Source organism: Aulonocara stuartgranti (assembly GCF_965226115.1).
Source record: "Aulonocara stuartgranti genome assembly, chromosome: 14".
Lineage (NCBI taxonomy): Eukaryota > Metazoa > Chordata > Actinopteri > Cichliformes > Cichlidae > Aulonocara > Aulonocara stuartgranti.
In genome coordinates, this window is record NC_138950.1 from 33323541 (window position 1) to 33340806 (window position 17266).

Below are 17266 nucleotides of genomic sequence, written 5' to 3' on the forward strand. Positions count from 1 at the left end.
CTTCAAATATTTATCCTTTTTGTTAGATTTGCCACCTAAAAACTGGATCTACTTCAGGCACCTTAAATTCCTTTAAATTACACCATCTATGAAGGAAAAATCACTGACAGCTAATGTTTGGAGGAAGCCATGACCTGAAATTAGGGGCTGGCACTAGGCATTGCATACTTTAAAGGTACCACAAGGCAAAGGGGTCATTGAGGTCTGGGAATTAATGGGAAATAACAAATAAAGTGTTGTACACCTTTAACCTGCAGTAACGCTAAATGAGCAGTGCCATTAAATTAATGGGCCCATTTAAGATGTTTATTGGCTTAAAAAGTAAATCTCGCTTCTTCAGGTGTCATCTCATTTCCTTTCATAGTACATTACTACAAATATATCGTTTTAATTACTTTAAAACAGTAAGATCTGGAATATGGCTGTGATTGGATGTGAGTCAAGAATGGAAGGTCATGTGAGCTGGAAAACCTTTAACGACAAATTAAACATAATTTTCTCATAAAATTACTTCACACTCATTAAAAAAATCAGTATGAAGTACTTTTTTTCATTAGAAAAAAAAGGATAATTTAACAAAGACAGTTATAGTCCAAGCCCACATTAGGTTATTCTGGCTTTTGTGTTTGCTAGTTTTTCCTTCTTTCTTTATTTCCTTTGCTTTGACATCAAGAGACTGTAATGTGTTTTTTGTTTCACTGTGAACTGATCTTCCTTCTCACTGTATTTGAAACTTGTTTGGGTATTTATGCCCAAGATCCTGACTTTAAGTAATTTGATTATATGAAAGTTTTCTCCTCCTGGCTGCCAAGACTGGCAATAGGGACATGGAATGTCACCTCTCTGATGGGGAAGGAGCCTGAGTTAGTGCGTGAGGTTGAGAGGTACCGGCTAGATACAGTCGGGCTCACCTCTACGCATGGCTTGGGCTCTGGAACCAGTCTCCTGGAGAGGGGCTGGACTCAGTCTGTAGTTGCCCCTGGTGAGAGGCGGCGGGCTGGGGTGGGTATTCTAATATCCCCTCGGCTTGCTGCCGGTACGTTGGGGTTTTTCCCGGTGGACGAGAGGGTTTGTTCCCTGCGCCTTAGGGTCGGGGAATGGGTCCTGACTGTCATCTGCGCTTATGCACCGAGTGGCAGTTCGGAGTACCCAGCCTTCTTAGAGTGGAAGGTGCTCCACCTGGAGACTCTGTTGTCCTGCTGGGAGACTTCAATGCTCACGTGGGTAACGACAGCGAGACCTGGAGGGGCGTGATTGGGAGGAACGGCCTCCCTGATCTGAACCCGAGCGGTGCTTTGTTATTGGACTTCTGTGCTAATCACAGTTTGGCCATAATGAACACCTTGTTCGAACATAAGAGTGTCCATAAGTGCACGTGGCACCAGGACGCTCTAGGCCGTAGGTCGATGATCAATTTTGTAATCGTATCACCAGACGACCATATGTTCTGGACACTCGGGTAAAGAGAGGGGCTGAGCTGTCAACTGATCACCACCTGGTGATGCTGGACAGACCTGGTGCACCTAAACGCGTAGTGAGGGTGTGCTGGGAACGTCTAGCAGAGGCCCCAGTCCGCGAGATCTTCAACGCACACCTCCGGCAGAGCTTCAACAGCATTCCGAGGGAGACTGGGGACATTGAGTCCAAATGGACCATGTTCAGTGTCTCCATTGCCGAAGCTGCTGCATTGAGCTGCGGCCGCAAGGTGGTTGGTGCCTGACGTGGTGGTAATCCCCGAACCAAATGGTGGACACCAGAGGTGAAGGGAGCCACCAGGCTGAAGAAGGAGTCCTATCGGGCTTGGTTAGCCTGTGGGACTCCGAAGGCAGCCGACAGGTATCGACAGGCCAAGCGGAATGAGGCACGGGCAGTGGCTGAAGCAAAAACTCGGGTGTGGGAGGAGTTCGGAGAGGCCATGGAAAAAGACTTTCGGACTGCCTCGAAGAGATTCTGGCAAACCGTCAGGCGTCTCAGGAGGGGAAAGCGGTGCTCTACCTGCACTGCGTATAGTGCTGGCGGAGCGCTGCTGACGTCGACTGAGAAAATTGTCAGGTGGTGGAAGGAATACTTCGACGACCTCCTTAATCCCACTGACACGTCTTCCGAGGAGGAAGCAGAGTCTGGGGATGAGGGGAATGACCCGCCAATTTCCGGGGGCGAGGTCACTGAGGCAGTTAAACAACTCCTTGGTGGCAGAGCCCCTGGTGTTGATGAGGTCCGCCCCGAGTTCCTGAAAGCTCTGAACGATGTAGGGCTGTCCTGGTTGACACGCCTCTGCAATGTTGCGTGGAGATCAGGGGCAGTACCCGTGGACTGGCAGACCGGGGTGGTGGTCCCCATCTTTAAGAAGGGGGACTGGAGGGTGTGTTCCAACTACAGGAGGATCACACTCCTCAGCCTCCCTAGGAAAGTCTATGCCAGGGTGCTGGAAAGGAGAGTTCGTCCGCTAGTCGAACTTCGGATACAGGAGGAACAATGCGGTTTTCGTCCTGGTCGCGGAACACTGGACCAGCTCTTTATCCTCTCGAGGATACTTGAGGGTGCATGGGAGTTTGCCCAACCAGTCTACATGTATTTTGTGGACTTGGAGAAGGCATTCGACCGTGTCCCTCGGGGTGTCCTGTGGGAGGTGTTGCGGGAGTATGGGGTGTCTGGCCCATTGCTACGGGCCATTCGATCCCTATACAACCGTTGCAAGAGCTTGGTTCGCATTGCTGGCAAAAAAGTCGGACTCGTTCCCGGTGGGTGATGGGCTCCGCCAGGGCTGCCCTTTGTCTCCGGTTCTGTTCGTAATTTTTATGGACAGGATTTCTAGGCGCAGCCAAGTGGCGGAGGGCTTTCGCTTTGGTGGCCTCAGAATCTCATCTCTGATTTTTGCGGATGATGTGGTTCTGTTGGCTTCATCGGGTGAGGGCCTCCAGCTCGCACTGGAATGGTTCGCAGCCGAGTGTGAAGCAGCGGGAATGAGGATCAGCACCTCCAAATCTGAGGCCATGGTTCTCAGCCGGAAAAGGGTGGAGTGCCCACTCCGGGTCAGGGATGAGTTCCTGCCCCAAGTGGAGGAGTTCAAGTATCTCGGGGTCTTGTTCGCAAGTGATGGGAGAAGGGAGCCGGAGATCGACAGACGGATTGGGGCTGCAGCTGCAGTAATGCAGACGCTGCACCGGTCCGTCGTGGTGAAGAGGGAGCTGAGTGTAAAAGCGAAGCTCTCAATTTACCGGTCGATCTACGTCCCTACCCTCACCTATGGCCACGAACTGTGGGTAGTGACCGAAAGAACGAGATCGCGGATACAAGCGGCAGAAATGAGGTTCCTCCGAAGGGTGGCTGGCCTCTCCCTTAGAGATAGGGTGAGAAGTTTGGCCATCCGAGAGGGGCTCAGAGTAGAGCCGCTGCTGCTCCACATCGAAAGGAGCCAGCTGAGGTGGTTCAGGCATCTGACAAGGATGCCCCCTGGGCGCCTCCTGGGTGAGGTGTTCCAGGCATGTCCCACCGGGAGGAGGCCCCGGGCCAGACCCAGGACATGCTGGAGAGATTATATCTCTCGGCTGGCCTGGGAACGCCTTGGTGTTCCCCCGGATAAGCTGGAGGAGGTGGCTGGGGAGAGGGAGGTCTGGGCCTCTTTGCTTAGGCTGCTGCCCCCGCGACCCGGCCTCGGATAAAGCGGATGAAGATGGATGGATGGATGGAAAGTTTTCCATTTTATTCAGTTACATATACACAGTGTAAAATGTTCAGTTTATCGAAATCTGATCAGATGAAATTCACTTAATTGTCACATTCAGTTTATACCCAGCATATTTTCCTTAATTATTAATTTATTTAAATAAATGGTTTATTTTACTTAAATAAATGAACCATTGATATAATATGTTTCCATTGCATTTTACCTAAAATTTTTCTCAAATATAAGCAACACATTTTTTAGGTTTAAAAGGGAGTTTTTCCTTCACACTGCTGCCAAATGCTTGCTCAAAAGGGGTTGTCTGATTGTTCGGGTTTTCTTTGTATTATTGTAGCGTCTTTAACTTACAATATAAAGCAGAGGCGACAGTTGTTGTGATTTGTGTGATATGGTGCTATATAAATAAAATGCAACAAAATTTCATTTTAATTTAATTTGGTCCATAGCTTGAACTTGGTTGGATTTATGGACCAAAATCTCTGAGGAATGTTTCCAGGACCAAACTGAATCGAGCCAGTTCTGAAGGCAAAAAGTGGGCCCAATCTGGTAAAATTATCTGGTGACTATATAAAAATACAATTAATAGTTTCTAATGTGCTATAAATTAAGATGTAATCAGATTTGGTGTTGCATGTATCTCGCATGTGCAACTCACTTTGCAACCCACTTCCCCCTCCCCCTCTGCTGTTCCTGGATAAACAAAAACATATCCGTTGTCACTGATGCCCACTGTCCTCTTAGCTGTGTTATGTGAAGCTGTAAAGCTGACTATAGCAGTCCTCGCTAAAATGTTTTTATTGTGCTTTTAAACATTAAATGTATTAAAGAGGAAAATGGGCATTTTTCAGTGTTGTGCACCTTTTAAAGACAAAGATATGTGAATGTCCTCTCGTTTTAATTACAATTATCCAAGACAAACATGGAATGGAGTCATACCCAGTCCATTACAACCTTTCCATTAGTCATTAGTGATGGTTCTTTTGAGTCTGCAGTTCATGGCAAATGCAAGAGGAGTCATACTGCTTTTCCAAGCAGCGAGCCAACATGACAGAGACAAAGATATACAGAAAATCAGGTTTCATCATCAAAAATATCACTAAAAGAAGCCTTGCTGTGCTGGCCACCCTTTAATGACAGCTTATGACATGCAGCACAAAACACCACGACTGAAATCAAAAGCGGGATTATAGTGCTATAAGCCACAGCACACTTAGTTCCCAGTCAGTCCCCTTCCACACAAGAGTATTCCCAGTGCATATGCATGAGAGCGTCTGTGCGTCTGATGTCGAGAGTGTCAGATTTTGGGCTTTTTTCCGACAGTAGTTCTAAATCTCAGTGTTTGACACGAGCTCCGAGACTCTCTATCGCTCCCTCCTTCCTCCCACTCTCCCCAACGTCTCTTTCATCTGAGGTTTGGATCCTTGCTTCAGTGATACGAGAGCGAGAAAAGAGAAGATGACGGAGAAAAGGGAAAGGACGGAGAAAAGCAAAGAAGAACGTGAGAAAAGGTTAAGAGGTATTACAAGGAGAATGGAGAGTGAAGGAGAGAGGGAGAGAATGACAGATGGGCCCAAAGAAGAGAGGGCTGCTGGGTTCAGCACTGCGGCAGAGCTGAGCATATGACAGCTTTACAGTGAGCTCTCGGTGTGTGTGCATGTCTGCGTGCGTCCTGGCTTTTGTTCAAGTGTGTGAGTGTTTGTGTGTGTGCGTTTGTGCACGTGCTCAGGTTCGTGCGTTGGCATGATGCCATTGTTTACCTAGGGCTATTTCTGTGTGTTGAAAGTAGCTGGAGGGACACTTCTTCCACCTGTTAGCCTTCCATTCTTCCACCTTTCCTCCCCAGCTCCTGTCATCTACCTCTATATTGACTTAACCAGTGATAAATCTGGGCTGCTGTGTGTGTGTTTGCGTTAGAGTTGTATGTTTGTTTTAGCTGCAGCACATGTTGGCTTAGCACTCAGGGAGGATTTCTCACCCATCTTAAATGCGCTGAAATTTGTTTACATGTGTTGCTGCACTCATTTCCTCGTCACCCCTCCCCAGTGAGGGTTTGCAGAAATTTGACAAACATTACAGAGCAAAATACAGAGTGAGCATGTGGATGTAGTTTACACACCATTTTTCTTCTTTATGCTTTTTTTTCCTGCTCCAATGAAACCCCCACCTTCCCAGCGTGCAGTCACTTCAGCTCCTTCTGATCGTCTTCCTCCTCCTGCCAGTCGTAACTTCTGCACTTCCTGTTTCCCCGGCTTTGGCTGTGATGTCTGGAGCTGAGGTGAGAGGTCGCGGGGACCAGGTGCGCTGGAGCTGGCGTCGACCAGTCCGCCTGCTCCGTTACCTTTGTCTCTCCCGCTGTTAATCTGGCGCGGTGTAAGCACATTTTGTTCTATTGTTCTCCCCATGAATAAGGTGTTATGCTAAGCTGCTTTGTCCGCCTGCCACGATTTTATGAAATGATTTGAACCAGGCTCTGTTGCCAATTTGTAGAGCTGTGTGTATCACAGACAGCACAGACTGTGCAGAAGTGGTTTCTTGGTGACGATAACAGTTCATAAACTCTTAATGTGTTATTGATCAGTTCTAATCCTCTAATAAGGCCAACATCTTCTTTGCAAGGGCGTGAAACGTTACCTTGACATTTAAGATTTTTGTAAATATTATTTTTTCTGCTGGTAGAAATTCAAGCAAATATGCTACTTTGCTTTTAGTTTTATTACACAAAAGAATAAAAGTGTGATGGTAAAGTGGAAATCATCCTGAACAGAAACAACTGCATTACAATACTAACAGAACTTCAGCTCATTGCAAGCACCTGCACAGACAGCATGCTAATACAAAGCAAACCAAGAACCCAGAGTGATGTTAAAGTTGAGTGAATGCCAACAGCCACACCCTGAACTTTAACAGGAAACGGGATTTTTACCATCTACTTAATGATCAAAGAACTGATCACAGCCCAGTGTTAGTCAGTAGTGCTACTTTCAGTCATTATGCAAAGGTTCTGTCTGTGAGGCTGTGGAAACCTGCAGTTAGCTGTGACTGAAGAAGTCACTTGGATGAGTGACAAAAAGTTTCTCCCACTGAAAACATTACTTCCAGATGAACAGAATCAACCTTTTGGGGAGGATTTCTACCTCCCCAAAAGGTTGGTTAATGTTAATGTTTCTAAATTAGAATCACTCTGTTTAAAGTTTCTTTGTGCTGGTTTTCAACTTTGTTTTGAGTTTTCGACTTCATAATTAAACAGTAGAAGAAAGATTGTGTCCTCATTAGAATGGGGATTTGTGTGAGTGTGCGGGACTGTAGCCTATAGGTTTATGTTGTTAACCGCTAATTATAAGACAATGTGTTTCAGGTCATTTCACATAGTTAAAAGTAATGTAAAGCGTAGTGAAACAAATTTCTTCCTCCAGCAAGTGATTAAGTAACGTCAGAAGTAATGTGTACTAAATTACTCTTTCTGAGTAATGATCCCAACGCTGGTGAGTTCAGACGCTGCAGGTAGTTGATTTGGGATCTGGGGGGTCTGAAGGCTGTAATAAAGCCTCTGAATTTTTGTTGTGTTTGTCATTTTCTTTACAAGCAGTTTTTCCTGCATGGTGGACATATTATCCTTTGGGCACAAGCTGCAGCTCATAGGAAGTGCCTTTGGGGGTGCGGGGAGAGGTTCATGGTCTGCAACAATGTTTAGGTGGGTGATACATGTCAAAGGAGCATGCACAATAATGACATTTACTAAGATTTCCCAGAAGAGACTTGCACTCTAATAAAATAATCAGTGGCAGGGATTTTAATGTTGTGTCTGATGAACTAATGCCGCTGATGATCTAACAGCTGACATGTTTGCAATATTCAGTACTAACAACTCCTAGAGCTTCTTTCTATTATCTCTGTGCCAATGTCCTGCTGACTTTCTGTTCTTGGGACTGATAGCATGTAAAAAGAAAAGGAAGGAAAGACAGAACCATATTTATACCACAAGTTCTGCCAAGAATTGCACGAGCAGTTTGTACTCTCAATCACTTCTTTGCTGCACATCTCCTGTGATAACAGCATTGCTCTATTTTCAATCAATAGTTGTAAACTTGGTGTGCCCACTGTCAAACTTTATGAAAGTAAAACAAACAATTTCTTCATAATAAGGTTTCTATACTGTGTGCTGTGGCTGTTTAATGTCAGAAGCCTGTGTTAGACCTTTTATGACTGTTTCCTGCTTGAGTAAAGAGTTATCATCTGTGGTCATTCACTGCATAAAAGAATAGGGAACATTTTAAGACTCATGGTGAGAAATAACTTCGTTCTTCACTACAACCTTTTGTACCTGAACCTTACTGCATAAAATTTCCAGCGACAAGTCATGGGCTCGGTGTAACAGATGTCAGCGATGATTTCTGTTTGTGTGAGGTCAGAAGTTTGAGATGAGTCAAGGAGGAGAGACAGAGACAAGCAGTCTGCCGAAAAATGAAATATGCTGAAATCGTGACTGTCACACATCATTTAAGGGGAGTCAAGGGTGACGTTTACTTTCAAAAGCATGCGCCACACAGTAGGGGCTGGCTCAAAGGCATGCAGGACACACACATCTATAAACACACTGCATTACATCGTATGCCTGCAGCCGTGTTTCCGGGGCAATAAGCTAAGCATGCAGCATTGATCTACAGCTGGTTTGGCTATGGACAAAAAAAAAAAAAGCAGAGGGTTTAGGGTTTCTGTCTTGTCTTTAAACTGCTGAGGTGGATCACAATAGGGCACAGAGTGTTGACAGGCCAAGCAGAAAGGCCTCATAAAAGCCTGGGGATTTAACTAGGGCTAAGGGAACACTGGGGAAAGACTGCATCAGTGTCGGAGGGAAGATGATTTAACTTTGCATGACATCTGGAGATGTGTTGTTGACGTATGAAAGATTTTACAGGGTTTAGGAGGCGTCAGGGAACAAGGTGGAAGAAGCTCGTGAAGGAAAGAGGAAGAGGCAAAAAGAAAAGCACAAGCAGAGAGAGCTGACATAAAGATAAGAGCAATATGAAGAGACACAGAGGGAATCTATGTGAGACATTTGCAAAGGCAAGATTGCATGTGCAAACTTGTGGCCTGTGACATACCATTCATCTTAAGTCAAGACTTAGAGTGGGAAGCACTGGAAACCACAGAACAATCGCTTTTCTCCTCCATTCACTCTGGGTCGTCATTCCGTCGGTAACCTCTGGTGTCTGCTTAGACCTTGTTTGGGCTTCAGCAGATGTGTATGACGTGCCTGTACCTACAGTAGCATGCTTGAAACTGGGTGTGTATTTCTGTACCTGGTACTGTGCCTCAGAGTACATGCTGAACAGTATGTAAATGCCAGGCCATGCTGAGCCTCGGGGCAAACAGGCCACATAGGGTTTAGAAATGTTTTCTCTGCACGCCATTTCAGAACACACTACCCTCTGCTGCTTTCTCGCCTGACTCTCTAGGTACAACCAATTGCTCACACATGCACACACACAAACACACATCATGTGACAAGCATCTGACATTTTAAAGTGACAAATCTGCAAATAGGCCCTCCCTTCAAAGCATTTCTAACAGTGACTGAATTCTAGTAACCTGCATTTAAAGGAAAAGTCTGGTAATAATATCTATGTTTTATCTTTTTCATCAAAACATTGAAAAAACACAACACATCAAAGTAACCTGCACATAAGTGTTGTGTGTACAAGCTGCAACCCCTGGGGCTGCACTAAAAGTGCAGCTCCTGGGGTGGCCTCTTGAGACCAACCTGTACACCTAAATACTCAACTCCACATTGCCTGATAACTAAGCTCGTTAATATTAGCTGATAATTTAAAGCATGTCAGGTAGGTTATGTCCTAATTTATTTATACTCTGTAGTATCGAAAGCCTGATACAACCTACTCCTGTGTACTATAGAGCTAAACTGTTGTCCAGGAGTCATTGGAAATGCCTGACTATTCATGAATCCATCCATTTTCCTCTGCTTACCCAATTCAGGGTCACCATTCACACTCGCGTTCACACCTATGGGCAGTTTAGAATCACCAGTTAACTTAACCCAAGTAACTAAAAGTGGGAGGAACCCAGAGTACCAGAGGGAATCCACACAGACATTGCAACAACATGACTTGATGTTTATGGTCACCACTCAGGAGATGCAAAAGCTTTCAGACTGGGACTTCCAGAAAGTTTTTCAAAAAAGACTGCCAAGCCTGAATCACTGCTGGAGAGGAGAGCAGTAACATTTAAGTTGGGTATGGTTTAAATTTTTATGTGCTGATATGTGGAACACTATGATCACATCTTGTACAGCACCCTGGTGCAAAGTGAAAAGCATCCACAGGTACTCAGCTCTGAGGAACCGATAAGACCTGATCCAGTACCAGGTGCCTTTGGGATACTGGCATCAGATATTGCAGGGCCTCCATTTAGTGGCACACATCTCTAGTCTACATGCCAATTAATTAAAAACCCAAGTACATCCGAGCACAAAGTAGCACTGATAATTCTCCTCTTAACATACAGCATGCCTTTACATTCACCTTTAGCATTTTTGCAGTTATACACCAGTTCTTTTGGTTGTTAACTCATCGCTATGCATCATCACGCTGCTGGTCTGTGCAGGTCGAGCTGCATTTTAAGGTTAATTATATTTAGATAAGGTTGGCTGAGATTAGGTCCCTTTAGGCAAACAGTCTAATCGTCGATTTTGAAACCTTTTTCGATCCATGAAGACCTCGAGCAGCTGTGTTTTTGTTTTTATTTTACTTGTCTTAACAACTCCAGAGCCCAGCTGCATCAGACAGTGAGAGTTTTGCATGGAAATATGATATCAGCGGGCATTTATGCAAACAATTATATTATCTGTGCCACACAAAACATTATAGCATTGAATTTAAATGGAATACATAATGTAAGCAAACTTTTTCTCGTCCTAGAAGCCTTTCAAGGACCCCATTTGAGAACTGCTGAAACATCTCATTCCCCCTTCATACCCTTTCCTGTATCAGCACCATCCTCTAACTCTGCAGTTGTCAGCTCCCCATAATGTTTCACTCTCCTGTTCCACTTAACCTGTCTCAATTAATCCAGGAAGTCCCACTGAGATAAAGGATCTGCCCCATCTCGGCATTCAATTGTCACTCTCCTGACGAATCCACTCACCTGGTTGGCTAGATTGCAATCAGCGGGGGTTGATTGAAAGGCAAGGACACAAAAGGACAAAGACAGAATCACTTAGGCAGCCTATTAGGCCCGGAATGGGTTGCCCATTCGCAACAATACAGTAGGCACTGATAATCTGCTGCTGATAAGGAGGAGGAGAAAAGTTTGCTGGCCTCAGGGGGGCTGTCAAGAGGTGCGTGTGTGTGTGTGTGTGCAGAAGTGTAGTGCTGCTCCACAGATAATAAGCATCCACGTGGAAGCAAATTATGACCAAAGTGATTTGAATCTTCGCCACTAAATATCTTATTATGAAACTGAGTCGCAACTGACTTCTTAGTGCTAATTTATTTGTTCCATTTGTGCGCTTTGAAATATTTACCAGTCAATTACAGGCTGTGTCTGCATTTTCAGGGCGTTTTTTCAGACATTAACGCAGAGTCACAAAGCTATACTCGAACTGCTTTAATCCAAAAAGTGGTCTTTCAATTAAATCGCAGATATAAAATTCAGACTTAATTGGTGATAGTTAGTATCAGGACTTTTCAGGTCTGACATTTTTCTGGATTTGACTAAAGCTGCTGGCATATGTTCTAGTCATTACACAAAGCTTTGCAGACCCTGGTATTGCAGCTGTAACCAACAAAAGAGGTCAGTTTGTGCCTATATGCATGTGTAGAAACACTGTATTATCCTGACTAATGTAACAGTTTCCTATAATAGCTAAAGCAGTGTAGAGCTGTTATTTTACTTTGCCCGATATATCTATAATGTTCATATGCTCATTGTCAGGATATGTGAGCCCTCTTTGTGTGGATGTGTGTGTGTCTGCACAGTATGCCCACACTTCCCTGCTCTAATTATGTCCTTGGCCCTTGTTTCAGAATCAGTATGGCACTTGGATTACCAGTAATACCACCAGATTCCCACAACCATACAATACGGCCAGTTTAGCCAAAACCTTAGCAGCTTAAAGCCCAGAGAGCCCAAGTAGAAGTCATGGATTACGCTCTGGCCACAAAGTCCCTTATTTTATAAGAGAGGTCAGGAATGTTCTTCATCACTAACACCCCCGCCCGTAATCCTACATGTACTGTATGTGAGCATTTGTGCATGTTCGAGGGAGACAGGGGGCGAAAGTCGCTTGCTTGAGAATCTCCAAGCTTGTGTATGGATCAACAGTCAGGTGGAGGTCAACTGGCTCTGTTAACAGATGGATTGACAGAGGGATTGGGTCACTGTGTTTGTGTGCATGGAGGAGGGGAAGGATGTGTGAAGTGTGTGTGAAAAGGGGGAGGTCCCAGCTTCAACAGATGGTTTGTGACTGATTCCTAGGTGAAGGTTAAGAAAATATTCAATATTGTTTTCCAGCAGCTTTCCAGACACACCCGCAAAGTAATTTGTTACCTTGCTGTGACAGTTACATTTGAGCACATTCCCCAAATCCTCCACGAGTATTGCCGATGTTTCAGGGTGACAGTAGGAGACAGTATGCACATAGTGCACTGAGGCATCTTTTCCATTAGCAAATGTACCATAGTGTGTGGCATTCACGTCTGCAGGGATTGGTTCGAGTTTTGTGGATATGCCTTTTGTGAGAGGTTAAATCCACCGCTGTCTAATGATGCTTTCATGTTGTCTGTCTCTTCATCTCCCTCCCTATCTCTGCCTTCGTCCCTCTCTACTCTAATAAAGAGAATGGCGCTATATGCATCAGACATCAAACGACATCAAAGCCCACATACTGTTTACCTCCGATGCTTTCTCTCCTTCGTGCTCCTTTTTAGAGCTTTTTTTTGTTTTCTTGCACACACATTACCTGTCTGCAGACGCCGTTTGATGTGGAGCTTCGGCAAACAGTGAGTGTGTGCCTTAGCATCAATACATTGTGGCATTGTCCATGTCTAACAGGCAAATCAGTCTACAAGTCACCATTGCAAGTGCATTTTCCACACTTGCAGTACACCTGTATAAGGGTGTCTCTGTAATGCAATTAAGGCAGAAAGAGAAAGAGAGACAGAGGAAACCTGGTGTTCTCAGCCTGAAACTCAAACCATCTCGATTTATGTTTCAGGCTGATTTTTATGTTATATTATTTCTGTCTGCCAACATCAGTATTACCACCAAACAGAGGTAGTGCATTTCCCCTCTGGATTCGTCCACCTGCAGGCAGGCTACATGAAATTTAAAAGATGAGGATGTCTAATGCTGTTTGATCATGCATTAGACTGGGCAGCCAGCTCCAGGTGTGTGTGCAGGTGTGTGTGTGCATGTGTGTGTGTGTGTGGCAAACAGGGTTATAAATTTATCACCTGTGACAAATCCGTCTTTCTACTCCTTGCCAATTTTGCTGTGGGACATTCTGAATTTTTAAAATAGCACACAGAGATAAACTCGGTGCATTGTGCTTAAATTGTGTCAGGCAGCCAAACAATTAAAAACTGCCTCCAGGTGCCCTTTGGAAATATCTGAATTAGAGGGTAAACACTGATACAAACATAGCAACAGCAAGAATGCTCCATGTCACTGTACTGGATCGAAATGAAAAGTGTGTGTATGTGCCGACTGTTGAATGTGCCCCTGATTTTATGAGGTATTGAAACTCTGTTCAGGCAAGATATACAGTTCAGGAGGTACAGTTGATCATCCGCTGTTCAGACATTCCATTGTTTCCATCCACAGCTCATCCGCACTCCATGCAAAAGTGCCCTGAGACAATATACTGAACCCAAAAAGCCCTGTGATACCCTGAACCTCTAATGCATCATATGGTAAATGTTATTGTGAAACCCCTATGTGACTATGTAACTGTGGCTTTGAGTGAGCTAAACAAAAAGACAAAATGTTTTTGAATTTGAACAGAAACACTAAGTGCAGCTGAGACAAAGTCTTTTGTTTTGAAGATTTTTATTCATTAAGAAAAGTACTGGACAAAGCAAAATTATGCACCGAACATGGTTATGTATGAACAATTAAGGGATCATGAAAGTTCATCGTGAATTAATTTTTCACACAAAGTAAACTGTCAGGAGGTGGGGCCGTTAATGTTTGTACAAATTTCCTGAAAATACATTCATAGATTAGTAAGATTACAAGTATAATCATGTTTATTCTGCTGTTCTAAGCTTAGCTTAGAGAAACACTGTCAATAACCTCTGCACCTCTTTACCACAAGTGAAGGAAATCAGTGATGAATTTAGATAATGATGGTTGTTGAGCAAACCTAGATGGAACTTGGGGACTGGCTGCTGGATAAGGTGATGATAAAAGCAATCAGGTGGCTAGACAGTGACAGAAACTTGACTATGTTTGATGAACAGCTTTAGCTGATCGACTGAATTGAGAAATGTGGCATAATTACCTGCAGTCAGTACTTACAAGCTGCATTTGCGGAAATATGGCAGTTTTGACGAACCAGTTGTTGGTTCTGGAAAGTACGTTTTAATATCAGAGGTTACTCAAGGTAGTAAGGTGATAGTTAGCACCGTCACCTCACCGCATAATCAGTTAAACTAACAGTTAAACTCCTTGTTAGTTTAACTGATTATTCTAAATTAGATTCAGGTGTGAATGGCTGTCTTCCTACTGTGTTAACCCTTCGACAGAATGACGACCAATCCAGGGTGTACGCCACCTCATATACAGTGACAGCTGGGATAAACTTTACAGAGTTACAGAGAAAACCACGACAATCACATGACGCCCTATGAATAAGCACTTGGTGACAGTGGAAACAAAAAACTGCCTTTTACCAGGAAAAAACTTCCAGCAGAACCAGGCTCAGGGAGGGGCAGCTATCTGCCGTGACCTGTTGGGGGTGATGGGAGCTAATACCTAACGGTTTAATGCAGAGTGGTATATAAACACTCTAATGGGTGAAAAAGGTGAAGAACAATCACTCAGTGGATCATGGGAACCCAGGTAACCTGATCCAGGCATAACTATATGCTTTACTAATGAGAAAGGTTTTAAGACACAAATCCTAACATGGAGCTGGTTCCATTGAAGAGGAGCCTGAAAACTGAAGGCTCTCTCTCCTGGGAACCACAAGTAAGCCTGCAGTCTGAGAATGAAGCGCTGGGGATGGGATTCAACAGGGAGTCAGTATGGGAGAAATATGCTCTCTCTTTCTAGTCCCCGTCAAGAAAATGGATGGGTGGATGGCAATTCAATTGAAGCATATGGACCACTCGTAGAATTAAAGATCTGTATGGTTGGGTAGAGTCATCAGGTAAGTTCAGATAGCTTGTATATTTTTACAGACATATGTGACGGTTGTCAGACAAACAAGAATACACTGGTTCGCTCAGGCCAACTATTGTATTATTCATTTAAATCTTAAGGAGCTCTAGCTTTCCTGCACTCACCATGTATTGCACTCTCAGATATTCAAGTATCTTATTGCACAAACCTAATTCTGAAAAAGTCTGGCTGTCAAACTGTGGAAGTGCAACAGCTTGTCATCGGAGCACTACACTCTAAAGTGCTGCCGTGTAACCTTGACAAGTGCTTGATAACCTTGAACCTCTGGTGACAGTTTTATAACTTAAAAAAATCAACTTAAACTATTTAACAACAAGGATTGCAAAGTACATGAAACTGGTGGGTTGCAACCATTTACACTACTCCATAGAGGGCATAGATCATAGTTTCGCTTGTTGATGTCATAAACATGTTGAACTAAAAATTTTGGCATACGGAGGGTGATTTGAAGAGAAACACATGTGCGTTGGTAACCTTTATAGTTCAAATCAGAGATGAGTGGCAGCCAGTTTTGCTGCGTTAACCACACCTTTATTTCATTTCTTATGGGCAGCATATACAGCGCACAACATCTGGACAACAGTTATACTAAAGCTCACGCATATTTAGACACTCTAGGTTTGATTACAGTAACTAATCAATGTCAGATTGCACAACAGTGGCTGCAGCTACTTCGCAAAATTCCAGCATCAAGGAACACCAGGTCCTTGGAGGAAAAGGCTCAAGAGTATGACTCCACCTCAAATTTCAGGCCCTCATCAGTAAACCACAGCCACAGCACTTGTAGCTATGTGGATAAGCAAATGCTCATTTTGTTTCCATTGATGTTTCCAAGCATCGACTTTCAGACGGCAGCCCTGATGTGCTGCTTAGAAGCATACAGCCTTAGCAGTAAGCAAAAAGGCGTTGATGATGCCTCAGTGTTTTGACAAGGAGGCTATTGAGGGGTTACACCGGGGTCAGTCACTGAATAGAAATGTATGAGCGCGGATGTCTCTGGCTGACTGATGACGGATTTTGAAGGTGTGTGGGATCAAAGAGCGTCAAGGATGTTGTCAGGAGTTCAGCATCGACAAAGACGTGTGCGTGCGTGTGTGTGATTGTGATGAAGTGAGGTGTCCCGCCCTCCTCCAAGGGCCTGTAACTGAGGGTTTTCATCAATCACCCCCTGTCCTCTCACTCCTTTAATTCTCTCTCACCCTGTTGCTGACACATTCCTCAGCCAAACTAGCGCTCGTCTTTTTTTTCTCCTATGCCCTCTAAGACTCCTCATAAACTTCTTCATGTTTCTGTCTGTCCTCCTCTTCCTTTTATCTCTTTATTCTCTCTTTCTAACTCACCCTTCCTGTCACTCCCTTCGCACTTGTCCCCGTCACCTTATGCTTTAGCTCAGGTGAGTCCCATTGTGGTGGTATAGTGTGTACAGCGTGCTGCCAAGGTGTCCCCCTGCAGTCATGATTTATGACTGCTTTTACAGCAGGTATGTTTGCCTAACAATCACCTATCAAGGAGAAGTCCCTCCTCCCAGCTCTTCATTTCCTTATGGACTCTTTATACACCCCAGCTGTCATCTCCAATGACCCTCTTTTTAAAAGAAGAGTCCAAATAACAGCTTGCAATCCAGTGCTCATATGTGTACCTTAAACTGTGTGCCAAATATCTTACATACTCATTTATATGACTGATTCAGGACACTTGGAGGGTGTGTGTATGCGCTGGCCTGTTTGAAAAAAACTCCTGTTAACCTTTAAAGTTCTTATGTTTGTTCACTGGGGGTGCCCTCTTGTGAACATATGCTGTGGGATATTTGAGTAATAACGAGACACAGGCGCCTGATTTCATATGTACAGCCTAGAGAATGATTGCCTGTTCTTTGTTATTGTTCTCTGATGCTGATACAAGGGGCCAAATTAGGATTTTTGTGCATCTGTGCAAATAGATGCCGAATCAAAATCAGTCTCTCTCTGTAGATTCTTGTTTATCTTTGCATTTCGACCTCTGTTTGAACTGCTCGCGAGCGCAAAGGCCCGCTGCACATAGCGAAACGCAAATTAGTTTTCCCTAAACCCTCAGCATGAGCTAACTACTGAGCATTAGTAAGAAAAGTTGTCCTGCTGAGTTGCCTTGCTAGCCTGGAACAAAATGCCGGCAGGGGAGGTT

At 44.3% G+C, this 17266-nt stretch overlaps 1 long non-coding RNA gene across 3 annotated transcripts in view; it reads right to left on the reverse strand.

Moving 5' to 3' along the window:
• Window positions 1-17266, reverse strand: part of LOC309687367 — an 85838-nt gene that overhangs the window by 17532 nt on the left and 51040 nt on the right. The window lies entirely within an intron of this gene.